Genomic DNA, 17436 nt, shown 5'->3' with positions numbered 1-17436 from the left:
TTGAAACAAGAGAGGAGGTTGTCTACAACATTGTGACGGCACTACATGATGCTGGATGGCACACTTTAAAATGGTTAATGGTATGCTATATGAATTCCAAATCCATTTTTCAAAAGAAAAGCAACAAAACAGTACCCATAAATAAAAAAGTAATGAAATTATTCCTTCTCTAGTACCAATGGAAGGAGAGAATCCTGTTTTTCAATCACGCATATTTTTACCCTTTTACTTCAGAGAAACAGTACTTGAAAGAAATTGCAATGATCCAATACTACTAAATAGTTACATATTTTGCTGCTTTGTTGGAATTTGCGGGGGGTCGGGTGGGGATTGTTGTGAAGTCTGAGGAGGAAGAGAAGATCTATATAAAGCTTTTTGTACTGGTCTCTTTATTCTCAAAGAGAACATTTCTTTTTAAAAAAAAATTTTTTTTTTATTTATTTGGGCTGTGGGTCTTAGTTGCAGATCATCCTACAGATGCTCTTTTGTAAGCATCTAATTCCCTGCATTGAATTCCTTTATATTCCTTTCCTTTTGAATGGTTTCCATTTCTTATCCTGAACTTCCCTAACTTTTGAGGGTATTTAAAGAGATAAAGCATTGAAAGCAATCAGCCCAGTGCCTGGCACATGGAGAGGGGTCAAAATTGATAGCAATTATTATTATTACAACACATTATTTTCTAGTTCTTTATTATTACTACATGATGTAGAATTTCAATGTTTCTCCTCTTTCTTTGTTCCCCAATCCTGGTTATATCATAAAAGGCTCACTCAGGGACTTCCCTGGTGGTCCAGGGTCTAAGACTCCTTGCTCCCCATGCAGGGGACCTTGGTTCAGTCCCTCATTGGGGAACTAGATCCCACATGCTCAAGGAAGACCCAGTGCAGCCAAATAAAGGGATATAATTTTAAAAACAAACAAACAAACAACAACAACAAAAAAGGTTCACTCAAAGAACTGAGGAGTCCTAAACTTTTCTCTGTTTTCATTTAAGCTCCTCATATTAGTCAAAATTCTCCAGAAAGAGACTTCCCTGGTGGTGCAGTGCTTATGAATCCACCTTGCAATGCAGGAGATGAGAGTTTGATCCCTGGTCAGGGACTAAGATCCCACATGCCACAGAGCAACCACACACCACACACCACACACTACACACCACACACCACAACCAGAGAATCCGTGCACCACAACAAAGATCCTGTGTGCCACAACTAAGACTCAACACAGCCAAATAAATAAATATTTTTTAAAAAGGTTCTTCAGAGAAAAAGAATCAATAGGATATATGAGTGCGTAAGGACATGTGGGTATGGGTATGTAAGTGCAAGCATGCACACACACATGCTAGCAAGTTTGAAATCTGTAGGACTATCCAACAGTGTGGAAATCCTGGCAGAAGTTGATATTGTATTCTTGAGTCAGAAGGCAGAATTCCTCCCTCTTCAGAGGACCTCAGTCTTTTCCCATAAGGCCTTCAAATGACTGGAATGTAACTTGTTTGACTCAAAGTCTACCGATTTAAACATTAATCTCATCTAAAAATACTCTCACAACAACATCTACATTAGTATTTGACCACATAACATAGACTAGTTAAATTGACACAAAATGAACTATCACACTATTCAAACCATCAATCATGCCATGTAATGTTTATCTATGGATGTTAATCCACAATGCTTTAGGGCATAAAACATATTTGATTTCACTATGTACGTTTTAAAGATGTGGTACTTCAGTTTTCTTAGACTGAGTGCCTGATATATGCAATTAACTACAGAAGACTGCAAAATGAGTAAGGAATAACCTGGGGCCTCTTCCTGCCTTTCGCATGCCACAGCTAGAAGATCCTGCATGCCCCAAAGATCAAAGAACTCACATAAAAAACAAAAAAACAAAGAACCCACGTACCACAACTAAGACTCAGCACAGCCAAATACATAAATAAATATGGATATTAAAAAAGAATTACATGGAGCATGAGATATAGGGAGACCATCAGGGTCCATTGCAGTAACCCAGGCAAGAGATGTCAGTCACATGGATTAGGACAATAGCAGTGGAGGTAGAAGTGGAGATTAGAACAAGTAAATGATTTTAAGATCTCTTGAAGAGGAAAAGTGACAGCATTTGGAGATGGATTGGGCACAAGGTGAAGGAGAGGTTGGGGTCCCAGGTTTCTGGCTGGTACAACTAGCTAGTCAGTACATCGTTCACTCAGACAGGGAACACTGGACAAAGAAAAAGTATAGGAGAAACTGTTCAGCCTCAGGTATGCTGAATTTAAGGTAAGACACTCAAATAGAACTATCCAATAAGCAGTGGGGTATGCAGGTTTGAAGGTCAAAAGGTACAGCCTGGAGATGAATATTTGGAAGTCATATCCAGGGCCAGTCTATCTACCAGGCATGACTAGACACATTAGTGCCCCAGTACTCTTAGGGCTCAGTTCAGTTCAGTCACTCAGTCGTGTCCGACCCCATAGACTGCAGCACACCAGGCTTTCCTGTTCATCACCAAATCCTGGAGCTTGCTCAAACTCATGTTCACTGAGTCAGTGATGCCATCCAACCATCTCATCCTCTGTTGTCCCCTTCTCCTCCCATCCTCAATCTTTCCCAGCATCAGGGTCCTTTCCAAGGAGACAGCTCTTTGCATCAAGTGGCCAAAGTATTAGAGTTTCAGCTTCAGCATCAGCAATGAACATTCAGGACTCTTAGGGCTCATACACACAAAAAAAGCTTTAATCTCATTTAAATCATAAAAAAAAAATCTTAATAGGTAAAGATGTTTTAATAGAAATTCCATGGACAGAGGAGCCTGGTGGGCTGTAGTCCATGCAGTTGCAAAGAGTCAGACACAACTGAGCACACACACACAACACACAATATATTCATCTTTACACCAGTGCAGTCATAAAAGATAATTTTAAAAGAAATGGTTCCCTAGGAAGGAGCCCACAAAAGTCCTAATGCTGTCCTGGCCGTATTAGTAAGGATGCTTCCTACCACAAATATCAGAAAGTCCACTCTCAATGGCTTCAGCATGGATGATATTTAATTTCCCTTGTTCAGCATTTAGGGTGGCCTCCAGAGATGACAGGAAGCTCATGCCCTCAAGGACAGAGGTTCCTTTCAACTCTCCACTCTGCCATCCTGGCTGTTGGCTCCATCCTCAGCTGAGAGCACACCAGTGCAGTAGGTCCAGAACACATCCAGACTTGTCAACATCCCCAGAAAGAAAGCTCCTGAGAATGTCGCTTCCAGAGAATGCTTCTCTCCTAGGAGTGAGAAAACACTTCCCAGAAGCCCCGCAGCAAATGTCTTCTTAAGTCTAACTGGGAAGATAGCCATTCTTAAACCTGTTACTGGCAAGAAGGAAGGAATTTATATGATGGGCTCAGACTAATCATCTGGGGTGCAACAGAGGTTAGGGGGTCAACCACAATGCCTTCTCTCGAAGACTTCCTCCAGGACGTGGGACTAGAAGCTAAAAGCAGGGATGAGCTCACCCAGGGAAGAGTGTTCAAGAAAGAGAAGCACAGAGGACCTAGGAACTTCAGTATATCCACATTATGAGGGCTTCTTGACTGATGGAAGAGACTCATCATTAAATACAGTTGCAAACAGTCTGGAATGTATAAGCAGACTAGGTGTTGGAGACCCAGGTGTATGTTAAAACCTGTGTGACTGGGTAGGTTTCTTAAACTTTCTGCCTCAGGTTTCCTCTCTGTATAATACCCTACACATATATCAAATAAATTCAGCTATCATTGTTTTATGTTCATCCACATTATTATTATATTTAGGGGATGGGAAGACACCAGAAGGGAATTGACAGGCAAGTGTCCTGGGCAGATCTGTGGCAAGGTTATATGGCTTGGGCAGGTTGTACTCAGTTCCTGAGCTGGGTTTCCTTTTCACTAGGTCACTGCGAGCAACTCACCAAGTTTCCCTCTGTCTGCCCCCAAGGTTGAACCCCACCAGAACCCTCCAGGCCCCAGCAGCATCTCTATAAAATCTGTGTGTTGGTTTTAGCTACACTCCTGTGCCCTGGAATCAGGATAAATTACTATCCCTCCTTTCACCCCTGTCCGCTTGCATTGCTGTCACTCAAAGAAATTAATCAGGTTTATTAAGCATGACCTCCCTTTTGTGAGCCTTGCTCCTGGTCTGCAGATCTGTACCTGTCTGCTGCTCTCCTAGCTCAGTTCCAGTTGGGGAGGCCTCAGCCTCTCGGTGCTCTGGTGGGGGCAGGGACAAGCAGCCGAGTGGCCACATCTTTTGTTATTTGCAGAGACTGACGCACTGGGCTGGATCGGACAAAGGCAGGATGCTCTTCTGTAGTGAGCACAAGGCTCTTTGTTGCCATGGCTGTGGAAGAAATAGGAACAGAAAGGATAAATGTTGCATCCAAATACACTAATAATTAACACTTAGCACCATGGATATAAAAAGCACTTAATACTAAATTACTGTGATCATAATAGCTATTCTTTATTCAGCCTGACTCCATATGGCATCATGGCTTGGTAGTTAAGTATGTGTGAACTGGAGCCTGACTGTCTGGGTCCAAATCCTGGCTCTGCTATTTGCCAGTGTGGGCCAGTTACTCATGCTCCTTGAGTCTCAGTTTTGCATCTATAACGCACAGACAGTGGAAGTACACAACCCATAGTGTTATGTGAGTTCACACTAAAAGCACTTAAACATGACCTGCCACATAATAAGCACTCAATAAATATCATATTTTTATATAAATTGGTGGGCAAATTTAGACCTCAAAACAAACTTATGACATAGATGTTATTATTATCCCTATTTATTGATTGAGGAAACCAAGACTCAGAGAGGTTGAGTAACTTTCCCGAAGTTACCCAGCAAGAAAGCAGCAGAATCCGATTCTGACTGACCCTAAAGTTATGTGCTTTCTACTCCACCATGTCACTGTCTTCCATGAGCTCCTGGCAAGAGGGCCCACATCAATGTGGTGGTGCAATATTGGTGACTTTCACAACACCCTCTTTCATCACAGGTGATACAAGACCAGGTATTTTCAGAATGAAGGACAGAGGAGTCGTGTGGACAAGACATCTTAATCAAGGTTTCTCTATTCTCTGGCCCTACTTCATGCCCGGACCCCCAGGCTTCCATGAAATGTACAATGCTCAGTTCTCTGGTGGAAGGTGGAAGGCCAGCTAGGGAAGAGCAGAGACATAGCCAAGGTCTGGGGAAGACTTGTTCAGACACCATCCGTCTGATGGCGTGGCTTGTAGAGAGGAGTCACAGGGCAGAACTTGGCCATGGGATACCAGGCTACACCAACACCAGGTCTGAGCCCAAGAGATGGTCCAGGACAGATCTTGCACCCCAAAAGTCTTTGGACATCACCAATAAAATAAGGTAAAACAGCACAGCCCAAAGCACCTTCATGCCAAAGCACCTTCATACCAAGGAACTTAAAATTCTTGAGGGATGTCTGCATTTTGTTTTTTTTTTAATGTAAAAGAATCCGAGTCTGGCTTATCATACCTTCTGTGGAGCGGACATCGGGCTGCCAGACCAAAAAGTGTCCATAGGGCTCTGACCACTGTTTAGCCTAGTCAGGCCTCTGCCCACTCCTTCACACAACCAGAGTCAGGCCTCTGCTCATAATTCTACACATCCAACTCTTGTTGTGTATTCAATAGCAGCTCAATTCCTAAACGACCACCTGGGCAAAAATAAAACATCCTTACAAATATCTCTGAGAAAGAGAGGCAGTTGGCTATATCATTAATTGAATTATTCACTGAGTCCAAACTCTGGACAAGGCACTGTACATACTATGACCCTTGTCACAGGCCCTATCCATCCCTCACTTACCAAGTTTGAGTTTATGGATAGCTCCTGATGGACCCTCCTCTGTGATTCATGTTCAGATGTCCATTTGCAAGCAGGTAAGACGTGGTTGAATACACAGAAGAACTGTACAAAAAAAGATCTTCTTGACCCAGATCATCACAATGGTGTGATCACTCACCTAGAGCCAGACATCCTGAAATGTGAAGTCAAGTGGACCTTAGAAAGCATCACTACAAAAAAAAAAAAAGAAAGAAAGAAAGAAAGCATCACTGCGAACAAAGCTAGTGGATGTGATGGAATTCCAGTTGAGCTATTTCAAATCCTGAAAGATGATGCTGTGAAAGTGCCGCACTCAATATGCCAGCAAATTTGGAAAACTCAGCAGTGGCCACAGGACTGGAAAAGGTCCATTTTCATTCCAATCCCTAAGAAAGGCAATCCCAAAGAACGCTCAAACTACTGCACAATTGCACTCATCTCACACACTAGTAAAGTAATGCTCAAAATTCTCCAAGCCAGGCTTCAGCAATACGTGAACCAAGAACTTTCAGATGTTCAAGCTGGTTTTAGAAAAGGCAGAGGACCAGAGATCAAATTGCCAACAATTGCTGAATCATCGAAAAAGCAAGAGAGTTCCAGAAAAACATCTATTTCTGCTTTATTGACTACGCCAAAGCCTTTGACTGTGTGAATCACAATAAACTGTAGGAAAATTCTGAAAGAGATGGGAATACCAGACCACCTGACCTGCCTCTTGAGAAACCTGTATGCAGGTCAGGAAGTAACAGTTAGAACTGGACATGGGACAACAGACTGGTTCCAAATAGGAAAAGGAGTACGTCAAGGCTGTATATTGTCACCCTACTTATTTAACTTACATGCAGAGTACATCATGAGAAACGCTGGTCTGGAAGAAGCACAAGCCAGAATCAAGATTGCCGGGAGAAATATCAATAACCTCAGATATGCAGATGACACCACCCTTATGGCAGAAAGTGAAGAGGAACTAAAAAGCCTCTTGATGAAAGTGAAAGAGGAGAGTGAAAAACTTGGCTTAAAGCTTAACATTCAGAAAACTAAGATCATGGCATCTGGCCCCATCACTTCATGGCAAATAGATGGGGAGACAGTGGAAACAGTGTCAGACTTTACTTTTCTGGGCTCCAAAATCACTGCAGATGGTGACTGCAGCCATGACATTAAAAGACGCTTCCTCCTTGGAAGGAAAGTTATGACCAACCTAGACAGCATATTAAAAAGCAGAGACATTACTTTGCCAACAAAGGTCTGTCTGGTCAAGGCTATGGTTTTTCCAGTGGTCATGTATGGATGTGAGAGTTGGACTGTGAAGAAAGCTGAGCACTAAAAAATTGATGCTTTTGAACTGTGCTGTTGGAGAAGACTCTTGAGAGTCCCTTGGACTGCAAGGAGATCCAACCAGTCCATCCTGAAGGAGATCAGTCCTGGGTGTTCATTGGAAGGACTGATGCTGAAGCTGAAACTCCAATACTTTGGGCACCTCATGCAAAGAGTTGACTCATCGGAAAAGACCCTGATGCTGGGAGAGATTGGGGGCAGGAGGAAAAGGGTACGACAGAGGATGAGATGGCTGGATGGCATCACCGACTCGATGGACATGAGTTTTAGTAAACTCCGGGAGTTTGTGATGGACGCCAGGGAGGCCTGGCGTGCTGCGATTCATGGGGTCACAAAGAGTCAGACACAACTGAGCGACTGAACTGAACTGAACTGAACTGAAGACGTGGTTGGGTTTACCCTGGACTCTGGGAAATACAGCCTTGAATACACAGCCTGGTGTCAGGAGAAGAACCTGTGAAGGGGGCTCCCTAGAGTCCACAGGCTATGCCCACCTCTAGTTCAAGACAGCAGAGACTTCTCTTGTGTGGACAGGCAAACTGTCGGTGCTATGTGGATCCCCCACTCCTATGCAGGCTCTGATCACAGACCCTCTTCCTCAATCCCTTCCACCCACACCTGTCTCTTGCCTCCTCCTCACATCCCTGGGGCTCTCAAATGGTGACCAGAGAAGGAAGGAGATGGCCAGGCTAAAGATTCAGTGAAAATAACAGGAGCTTTAAATTGGACAGATATGGGTTTGAATTTCATCATGTTATTTAATAGCTCTGTGACCTGGGCTGGTCACTTGACTTCTCTGAGTCTCAGTTTTCTATTCACTGAAAGGAGAATAATCTTCTGTACTCTTAGGGTTTCTGTGAGTATTAGAAAAGGTATATATCAGTATGTTATGTTCAGTGGCACTCAATAAATGGTAGATATTGTCAGACATAAGTTGGTCTCTTTTTTTTTAATTTTTAAAAAGATTTTATTTATTTACGGCTGTCCTGGGTCTTTGTGGCTGTGCAGGCTTTTCTCTAATTGAGATGATCAGGGGCTATTCTACAGTTACAGTGTGCAGGCTTCTCATCGCAGTGGCTTCTCTTGTTACCAAGCACGGGCTCTAGGGCGCACTGGCTTCAGTAGTTGCGGCTCCCAGGCTCCAGGACACAGGCTCAATAGTTGTGGCAAAGGGGCTTAGTTGCTCCATGGCATGTGGGATCTTCCTTGATCAGGGGTTGAATTTATGTCTCCCCGACTGGCAGGCAGATTCTTTACCACTGAATCACCAGGGAAGCCCTATAAGTTGGTCTCTTTCCATTCATTTAAAGTATCTACACTCTCTCTCTAAATGCTTACAACCACCAGGCAACAGAGTCAGCCCACTAGTGATGCTGCTGTAAGGAGCTTGGCTGGGTTAGAGTACCTTTCCTGCTGGGCTTGGGCCTTAGTCTAGTACATATGTTGGGGTTCCAGCCCCTCTGTCCATGGTTTGGTGACCAATCCTCCCGAGTTGCCTGAAGTTCAGCCTTGGGAAACCTGGTATGATTGGTCACCCTATCAAGACAGTTGATCCAGAGCAGATGGAGAAGGTGTGAGACCTGGAAAATAGCTGGATTCCCATAACCTCTCCCAGTTTGCTGGACTGATGAGCCAGGCTGGGCATCAACTCGATCCTTCCTTCTAGGTTCAACTAGAAGTCAAGGGCGACACCTAGAGTCTGTGTGAAAAACTGTAGGCTGGTAACCACGCACCTGGCCCTTGAGGCCTTAGTTGGTTAGTTAGTTTGTTTCAGTTCAGTTCAATTCAGTCGCTTGTCGTGTCCGACTCTGCAACCCCATGGACTGCAGCACGCTAGGCCTCCCTGTCCATCACTAACTCCTGGAGTTCACTCAAACTCATGTCCATGGAGTCAGTGATGCCATCCAACAATCTTATCCCTCTGTGGTCCCCTTCTCCTCTTGCCTTCAATCTTTCCCAGCATCAGGGTCTTTTCCAATGAGTCAGCTCTTCACATCAGGTGGCCAAAGCATTGGAGTTTCAGCATCAGCATCAGTCTTTCCAATGAATATTCAGGACCGATTTCCTTTAGGATGGACTGTTTGGATCTCCTTGCTGTCCAAGGGACTGTCAAGAGTCTTCTCCAACACCACAGTTCAAAAGTATCAATTCTTCAGCGCTTAGCTTTCTTTATAGTACAACTCTCACATCCATACATGACTATTGGAAAAACCATAGCTTCGACTAGATGGAAATCTGTTGACAAAGTAATGTCTCTGCTTTTTAATATGCTGTCTAGGTTGGTCATAACTTTCCTTCCAAGGAGGAAGCGTCTTTTAATTTCATGGCTGCAATCACCATCTGCAGTGATTTTGGGGCCCCCAAAAATAGTCTGTCACTGTTTCCACGGTTTCCCCATCTATTTGCCATGAAGTGATGGGGCCAGATGCCATGATCTTAGTTTTCTGAATGTTGAGTTTTAAGCCAACTTTTTCACTCTCCTTTCACTTTCATCAAGAGGCTCTTTAATTCTTCTTTGCTTTCTGCCATAAGGGTGGTGTCATCTGCATATCTGAGGTTATTGGTATTTCTCCCGGCAATCTGGATTCCAGCTTGTGCTTCATCCAGTCCAGCATTTCTCATGATTTACTCTGCATAGAAGTTAAATAAGTAGGGTGATAATATACAGCCTTGACATACTCCTTTCCCAATTTGGAACCAGTCTGTTGTTCCATGTCCAGTTCTAACTGTTGCTTCCTGACCTGCATACAGATTTCTCAGGAGGCAGGTCAGGTGGTCTGGTATCCCCATCTCTTGAAGACTTTTACAGTGTGTTGTGATACACACAGTCAAAGGCTTTGACATAGTCAATAAAGCAGATGTTTTTCTGGAACTCTCTTGCTTTTTTGATGATCCAACAGATGTTGGCAATTTGATCTCTGGTTCCTCTGCCTTTTCTAAATCCAGCTTGAACATCTGGAAGTTCACGGTTCACATACTGGTGAAGCCTGGCTTGGAGAATTTTACACATTACTTTGCTAGTGTGTGAGATGAGTGCAATTGTGCAGTAGTTTGAGCATTCTTTGGCATTGCCTTTCTTTGGGACTGGAATGAAAATGGACCTTTTCCACTCCTGTAGCCACCGCTGAGTTTTCCAAATTTTCTGGCATATTGAGTGCAGCGCAGCACTTTCACAGCATCATCTTTTTAGGATTTGAAATTAGTTAGTTTAGTAAATATTTATTATTGAGCTCTCATCACGTGCCAACCCTTGTATTAGGCTCTAGGCATAAGTCCTGGGGATCTTGGAAGACATCCTCAAACAAGTTAAATTTATGCTGAGACCTGAGGTTGGAGAAGGAAATGGCAACCCACTCCAGTATTCCTACCTGGAGAACCCCATGGACAGAGGAGCCTGACGGGCTCCAGTCCATGGGGTTGCAAGAGTTGGACACGACTTATCGACTAAACCACCACCACCACCTATTAAGGTATTTGCTAGGTCAAGGCAGGAGGGAAAGAGTATTCCAGGCAGGAAGAAATAGCAAAGACAAAAACTCTGAGTGGGAAGGAACACAAAACATTCAATAAGCTAATTACAGTATGAAGGAGGGAGTCAGTGATGACAACAGCAGTTGGGAGGGTTAATAGGGCCAAAATTAAAAAAGAACAGTGGATTTTTGCCTTTCAGGGTTTTTTTTTTGGGGGGGGGGGAGGTCTTTACCCTAAGTGCAATCAGACCTTAGTGAAGGGTTTTAAGTAGGACTGTAACATAATAGGGCTTCCCCAGCGGCTCAGTGGTAAAAAACATGCCTGTAATACAGAAGCTGCGGGTTCGATCCCTCATGATGCAAGGAAGTCCTGAGTCCCACAACTAAGACCCTCTGCGGCCAAATAAATTTGTTAATGTGGTGTGTGTGTATATATATGTATATGTATATATACACAATGGAATATTAGTCAGCCATAAAAAGAATGAAATATTGCCACTTGCAGCAACATGAATGAACCTAGAGAATATCACACAAGGTGAAGTAAGTTAGAAGAGAAAGACAGATATTATATATCACTTATATGTGAAATCTTGAAAAATACAAAACAGAAACAGACTCACAGACATAGAAAACAAACTTAGGTTACCAAAGGCAAAGGGGATGGGGGGGAGAAGGAAAATAATCTGGAAAAATTGAATCACCCTGCTATACACTTGAAACTAGCACAACATTGTAAGTCAACTTTACTTTTAGAAAACTTATTTTTACAAGTTTGGCTGTGAAAGGGAGGAGAATTATACAAAAATAGTTTTAGAAGTAAGCAGGATAGAAGAGAAAGGAACAGTTTGGGTTTTTTTGTTTCTTTTATTTTTTAAGATGAGAGACAGACAAGTAGAGGGGGACCAGTGGCAAAATAGATGACACATTTGACTGCAAAATGGAAGATTCTGGATGAGGGAGAACTACTGATCTCTAAAGAGGGAAAGAGAGAAGATATATAGGAGAGAGAGGGAAATCAGTAAAGCAAGTTCACTGATTTTACAGGAATTTCCAACTGTGCAGGAATTGTCACCCCAACCCTACCCTTTTCTTCACCACCTGTGTTGTTCATGCATGCATGCCAAGTCGCTTCAGTTGTCTGACTCTGTGTGACCCTATGGACTGTATCCCACCAGGCTCCTCTGTCCATGGGATTCTCCAAGCAAGAATACTGGAATGGGTTGCCAGTATCACATCAGTATCACTGATGATGTGAGTGCTGGTGGGATCCAGTGCCCTGGTTAGTCTTACCAAGGTGGTTTTCTTCTTTCTTCCTTCAAAATGACAGGGGGAGGAGAGGGTGATATCAGCAGGTCTTCAGAGCCTGGCCCTAGGGCTATGGAAATGAAAACACATTCCCCAACTCCCACCCTCCCAGGAAGCTCCCAATCTAGGGGTTTAATTAGTTGACCCCTGAACAACACAGGGCTTCCCAGGTGGCACTAGTGGTAAAGAAGTTGCCTGACAATTCAGAAGACATAAGAGTCACGGGTTCAATCCCTGGGTCAGGAAGATCCCCTGGAGGAGGGCATGGCAACCCAATCTAGTATTCTTGCCTGGAGAATCCCATGGACGGAGGAGCCTGGTGGGCTATAGTCCATAGGGTCACACAGAGTTGGACACAACTGAAGCGACTTAGCATGCATGCATGAACAACACAAGTGGTAAAGAAAAGGATAGGGTTGGGGTGACAATCCCTGCACAGTTGGAAATCCCTGTAAAATCTGCATATAACTTTATAATCACACCCCCCATATCTGCTGTTCCACATCCTCAAATTCAACGTACCATGGATGATGTACTATACAGTATGTATTTATATATAGTATGTATAGTATGATGCCAAAACCATCCCAAAGAAAAAGAAATGCAAGAAGGCAAAATGATTGTCTGAGGAGGCCTTACAAATAGCTGAGAAGAGAAAGGGAAAGGAAAGCGAAAGCAAAAGATATACTCAACTGAATGCAGAATTCCAAAGAATAACAAGGAGAAATAAGAAAGTCTTCTTAAGTAAACAATGCAAAGAAATAGAGGAAAACAAAAGAATGGGAAAGACTAGAAAACTCTTCAAGAAAATTAGAGATACCAATGAAACATTTCATGCAAATATGGGCACAATAAATGAAAGAAATGGTAAGGACCTAACAGAAGCAGAAGAGATTTAGAAGAGGTGGCAAGAATACACAGAACTTTACCAAAAAAGGTCTTAATGACTCATCTAACCATGATGGTGTAATAATCACTCACCTAGAGCCAGATATCCTGGAGTGTGAAGTCAAGTGGACCTTAGGAAGTATCACTATGAAGAAAGCTAGTAGAGGTGATGGAATTCCAGTTGAGCTATTTCAAATCCTAAACAATGATGCTGTTAAAGTGCTGCACTCAATATGCCAGCAAATTCAGAAAACTCAGCAGTGGCCAGAGGACTGGAAAAGGTCAGTGTTCATTCCAATCCCAAAGAAAGGCAATGCCAAAGAATGTTTAAACCGCACAGTTCTGCTCATTTCACATGCTAGCAAGATAATGCTCCAAATCCTTCAAGCTAGGTTTCAACAGCACATAAATTGAGAACATCCAGATGTACAAGCTGAGTTTAGAAAAGACAGAGGAACCAGAGATCAAATTGCCAACATCCGTTGGATCATGGAAAAAGCAAGAGAATTCCAGAAAATATCTATTTCTGCTTCACTGACTATGCTAAAGCCTTTGACTGAGTGGATCACAACAAACTGTGGGAAATTCTTAAAGAGATAGGAATACCAGACAGACCACCTTACCTGCCTCCTAAGAAACCTGTATGCAGGACAAGAAGCAAGTTAGAACTGGACATGAACAACAGACTGGTTCCAAATTGGAAAAAGGGTATGTCAAGACTGTATCTTGTCACCCTACTTATTTAACTTATATGCAGAGTACATCATGGGAAATGCTGGGCTGAATGACTCACACACTGAAATCAAGATCACCCTAAGATATGCACATGATATCATCCTAAAGGCAGAAAGCAAAAAGGAACTAAAGAGCCTCTTGATGAAGGTGAAAGAGAAGAGTACAAAAGCTGGTTTAAAATTCAGCATTCAGAAAACTAAGATCATGGCATCTGATCCCTTCACTTCATGGCAAACAGATGGGGGGAAATGGAAACAGTGGCAGATTTTACTTTCCTGGACTCCAAAATCATGGCAGACAGTGACCGCAGCCATGAAATTAAAAGACGCTTGCTCCTTGGATGCAAGCTATGACAAATCTAGACAAGTGTATTAAAAAGCAGAGACATCACTTTGCTGATAAAGTTTCATATACTCAAAGCTATGATTTTTCCAGTAGTCATGTATGGATGTGAGAATTGGACCATAAAGAAGACTGAGCATCAAAGAGCTGATGCTTTTGAACTGTGGTGTCGGAAAAGACTCCTGAGAGTCCCTTGGACAGCAAGGAAATCAACCCTGAATACTCATTGGAAGGACTGATGCTGAAGCTGAAGCTCCAATACTCTGGCCACTTGATGTTAAGAACTGACTCATTGGAAAAGACTCTGAAGCTAGGAAAGATTGAAGGCAGGAGGAGAAGAGGACGACACAGGATGAGATGGTTAGATGGCATCACTGACTCAGAGGACGTGAGTTTGAGCATACTCTGGGAGATGATGAAGGACAGGGAAGACTGGCGTTTTACAGTCTATGGGGTTGCATAGAGTCAGACACAACTTAGGGACTGAACAACAACAGTATGTATTTACTGAAAAAAACCCTACATATGAGTGGGCCTGCATGTAAGTTCAAATTCATGTTGTTCAAGGGTCAACTGTACTAACAACTGTCAATCAACTACACTTGCTCTCACCTCCCAGGCCTTTGTATAAGCTGTATCCTCCACCTGGAGCACTTCACTCTCAACCTCCAACACATAAAGTTACCCCTCACCTTGTCAATTCCTACTTAAAATTCTGGTCTCAACTTCCCCTGGAAGCCTTCCCTAGACTTCCAGACAATGTTAGAAGCAACAGTTTCTTCACTGGCCTCCCCATTCTGCCCTGGCGCCCCTCCAGACTATTATCAACTCAGCAGCCTGTTAGGTTCAATGAAAATGCAGTCTGATCTGTCAGCCTTCATCTTAAACCCTCCAATGGCTTCCTATCTTGTTAGAAAGTGAAAGTGTTTTTTTTTAAAGTGAAAGTGTTAGTCACTCAGTCCTGTCAGACTGTCTGCAACCCATGGCCTGTAGCCCACCAGGCTCCTCTCTGTTCATGGGATTCTCCAGGCAAGAAAGCTAGAGTGGGTAGCCATTCCCTTCTCCAGGGCATCTTCCCTACCCAGGGATCGAACCTGTGTTTCCCACATTGCAGGCAGATTCTTAACCATCTGAGCCACCAAGGAAGCCCATCTTTACTCAGAGTAAAAGCCAAAGTCCTAACAGGCAACAAGCCACTTACTACCCCTCCTCCCTATCTTATTCCAGCTTCACTGGTCCTTTGTTCCAGCACACCAGTCCCATTCCTGCCTCTGGGCCTTTACGTTTGTTCCTCTTGCCCCCACACTTCCTTCAAGAATTAATTAAAAACTCACCAAACTCGGAATTCTGACATGTTACAACATGGATGAAACTTAACAGGCATCATGCTAAATGAAATGAACCAAACACCCAGGGCCCAATTTCATTTACCAGAGGTACCTAGAATAGTCAAAATTATAATAGAGTCAGAAAAATAGAATAGTGTTTGCCAGCGGCTGGGGGGAGGGGCGAGTGGAGAATTATCTAATGTGTAGCGGTTCAGCTGTGGAAGAAGGGTTCTGTACTTGGAAGAGGTGCTGGTTGCACAGCACGAATGTACTCAATACCACTGAACTGTACCTTAAAAATGGAACATGGTAAATATGTGTATTTTACCACACACACACACACACACACACACAAAGTCACCTTCTTTAAGGTATTCCAGGTCACTCCTTATAAAAAGTCAAGGACTCAAGGAGAACGCAATCACGTGGAAGAAAGGCAAGGGCAAAGCCAGAAAGGAGGGAGCTACAGAGAGCCTCCTTGAAGAGGTGGGGGCCCGGAAGAGGCGCCGCCAGAAAGGCGGGACCTTCCCGCAGTGTGTTTCTGAGGAAGCGAGTTAAGTCCAGAGTTTGGGAGGGGCGGGGTAGGGGAAGGGCGGGGCGGGGCGGGGCGGGGCGGGGCGGAGAGGGGTGGGTGGGGCTTGAACGGTGAGAGCTCTGTATAGGAGGAGGCGAAAGTGGGAGGGGAAGCGGTGGGGGAAAGAGCTGGAAGCTGCTGAGGAACCGGATTTCCGCTTAGGCAGAGGGCGCCTTGGGTAGCCGGCTGCCTAGACTGACCCCTCCACGAATTCGACCTCTTGGCCCTCCACAGCCCCAGCCTTCACCTCTTCTGACCTTGTCGTTGTAGACGGCAGATGTGTTAGGCGTGGCGTCACCACCTCACCTCTCGAACCGCGCGCCCTCGTGTACTACAGGCCGGTTTGTCCAGGTCTCCACCCTCAGTATCAGTAGCCCCAGCAGGAGTGCAATCCCTGCCAGGCTCCGAGGACCTATCTTGGGAAACTTCTGCAGGGTCCTGATGCCAGGAGGACAGGACTCCTACCGTTGTCATGGCCAGACGCCAGCAGGGCTACAGGAATTAGAGTCTAGTTCTCTACTCCCAGCTGGTTTCCTGGTTTTCCAGGTTTTCAGTCTATGCTGGGGCCAGAGTCAAGCACAGTGCCCTTGCAGGGCAGCGTGCCACTGTTAAGGTCACCGTTTTGTTTCAGACAGCCCTCACTTAGCCTCCAGAAATCTACCCTCTCCCAGGTCAAAAGTGATGGGCCAGGGGTCCTCTTTCTGTTCCCTTGTCCATACCTGGGCCTTTGAGTGGAAATTCCTTTACTGGACCAAAGACCTGGAAGCTGCTCCCTTGGGGCCCTAATCATGAGGGCTGGGGCAGAACATCACCTTTTATGTATCAATCCTCTCAGAACCCTGTTCCCATGGTTCCTTCCCCTGGAATCCACAACCAAAGCCAGAACCCTCCCAGTTCCTTCCCAGTGCTCAGGCCTAGGAAGGAGTAGCCCTTTCACCCCACAATTGGGCTCAAGTTCACAGGCTAAAATTGGCATCTCTTGCCATATACTATCAGTTCAGTTCAGTTCAGTCTCTCAATCGTGTCCAACTCGTTGTGACCCCATGGACTGCAGCATGCCAGGCCTCCCTGTCCATTACCAACGCCCAGGTATTACTCAAACTTATGTCTATTGAGTCGGTGATGCCATCCAACCATCTTATCCTCTGTCGTCCCCTTCTCTCACCTTCAATCTTTCCCAGCATCAGGGAGTTTGCAAATAAGTCAGCTCTTCACATCATGTGACCAAAGCATTGGAGTTTCAGCTTCAGCATCATTCCTTCCAATGAACATTCAGGACTGATTTCCGTTAGGATGGATTGGTTGGATCTCCTTGCAGTCCAAAGGACTCTCACGAGTCTTCTCCAACACCACAGTTCAAAAGCATCAATTCTTCGGTGCTCAGCTTTCTTTATAGTCCAACTCTCACATCCATACATGACTACTGGAAAAACCATAGCCTTGACTAGATGGAAATTTGTTGACAAAGTAATGTCTCTGCTTTTTAATATGCTGTCAAGGTTGGTCATAACTTTCCTTCCAAAGAGTAAGCATCTTTTAATTTCATGGCTGCAGTCACCATCTGCAGT

At 44.2% G+C, this 17436-nt stretch overlaps 1 long non-coding RNA gene across 1 annotated transcript; it reads right to left on the bottom strand.

Annotated features, from left to right (window-relative positions):
* Window positions 1–4120: 4120 nt before the first annotated feature.
* LOC139035075 (uncharacterized) lies at window positions 4121–16676 on the bottom strand. Its single transcript, XR_011487587.1, has 3 exons — window positions 16588–16676; window positions 5868–6076; window positions 4121–4376 (listed from the first exon to the last, which is right to left on the bottom strand). It is a non-coding gene; the product is annotated as an uncharacterized lncRNA (long non-coding RNA).
* Window positions 16677–17436: the final 760 nt, after the last annotated feature.

The sequence above is a fragment of the Odocoileus virginianus genome, chromosome 5 (assembly GCF_023699985.2).
Source record: "Odocoileus virginianus isolate 20LAN1187 ecotype Illinois chromosome 5, Ovbor_1.2, whole genome shotgun sequence".
NCBI lineage: Eukaryota > Metazoa > Chordata > Mammalia > Artiodactyla > Cervidae > Odocoileus > Odocoileus virginianus.
The sequence above is the reverse complement of the archived record's forward strand: the minus strand, read 5'-3'. Positions and strand labels throughout refer to the sequence as shown.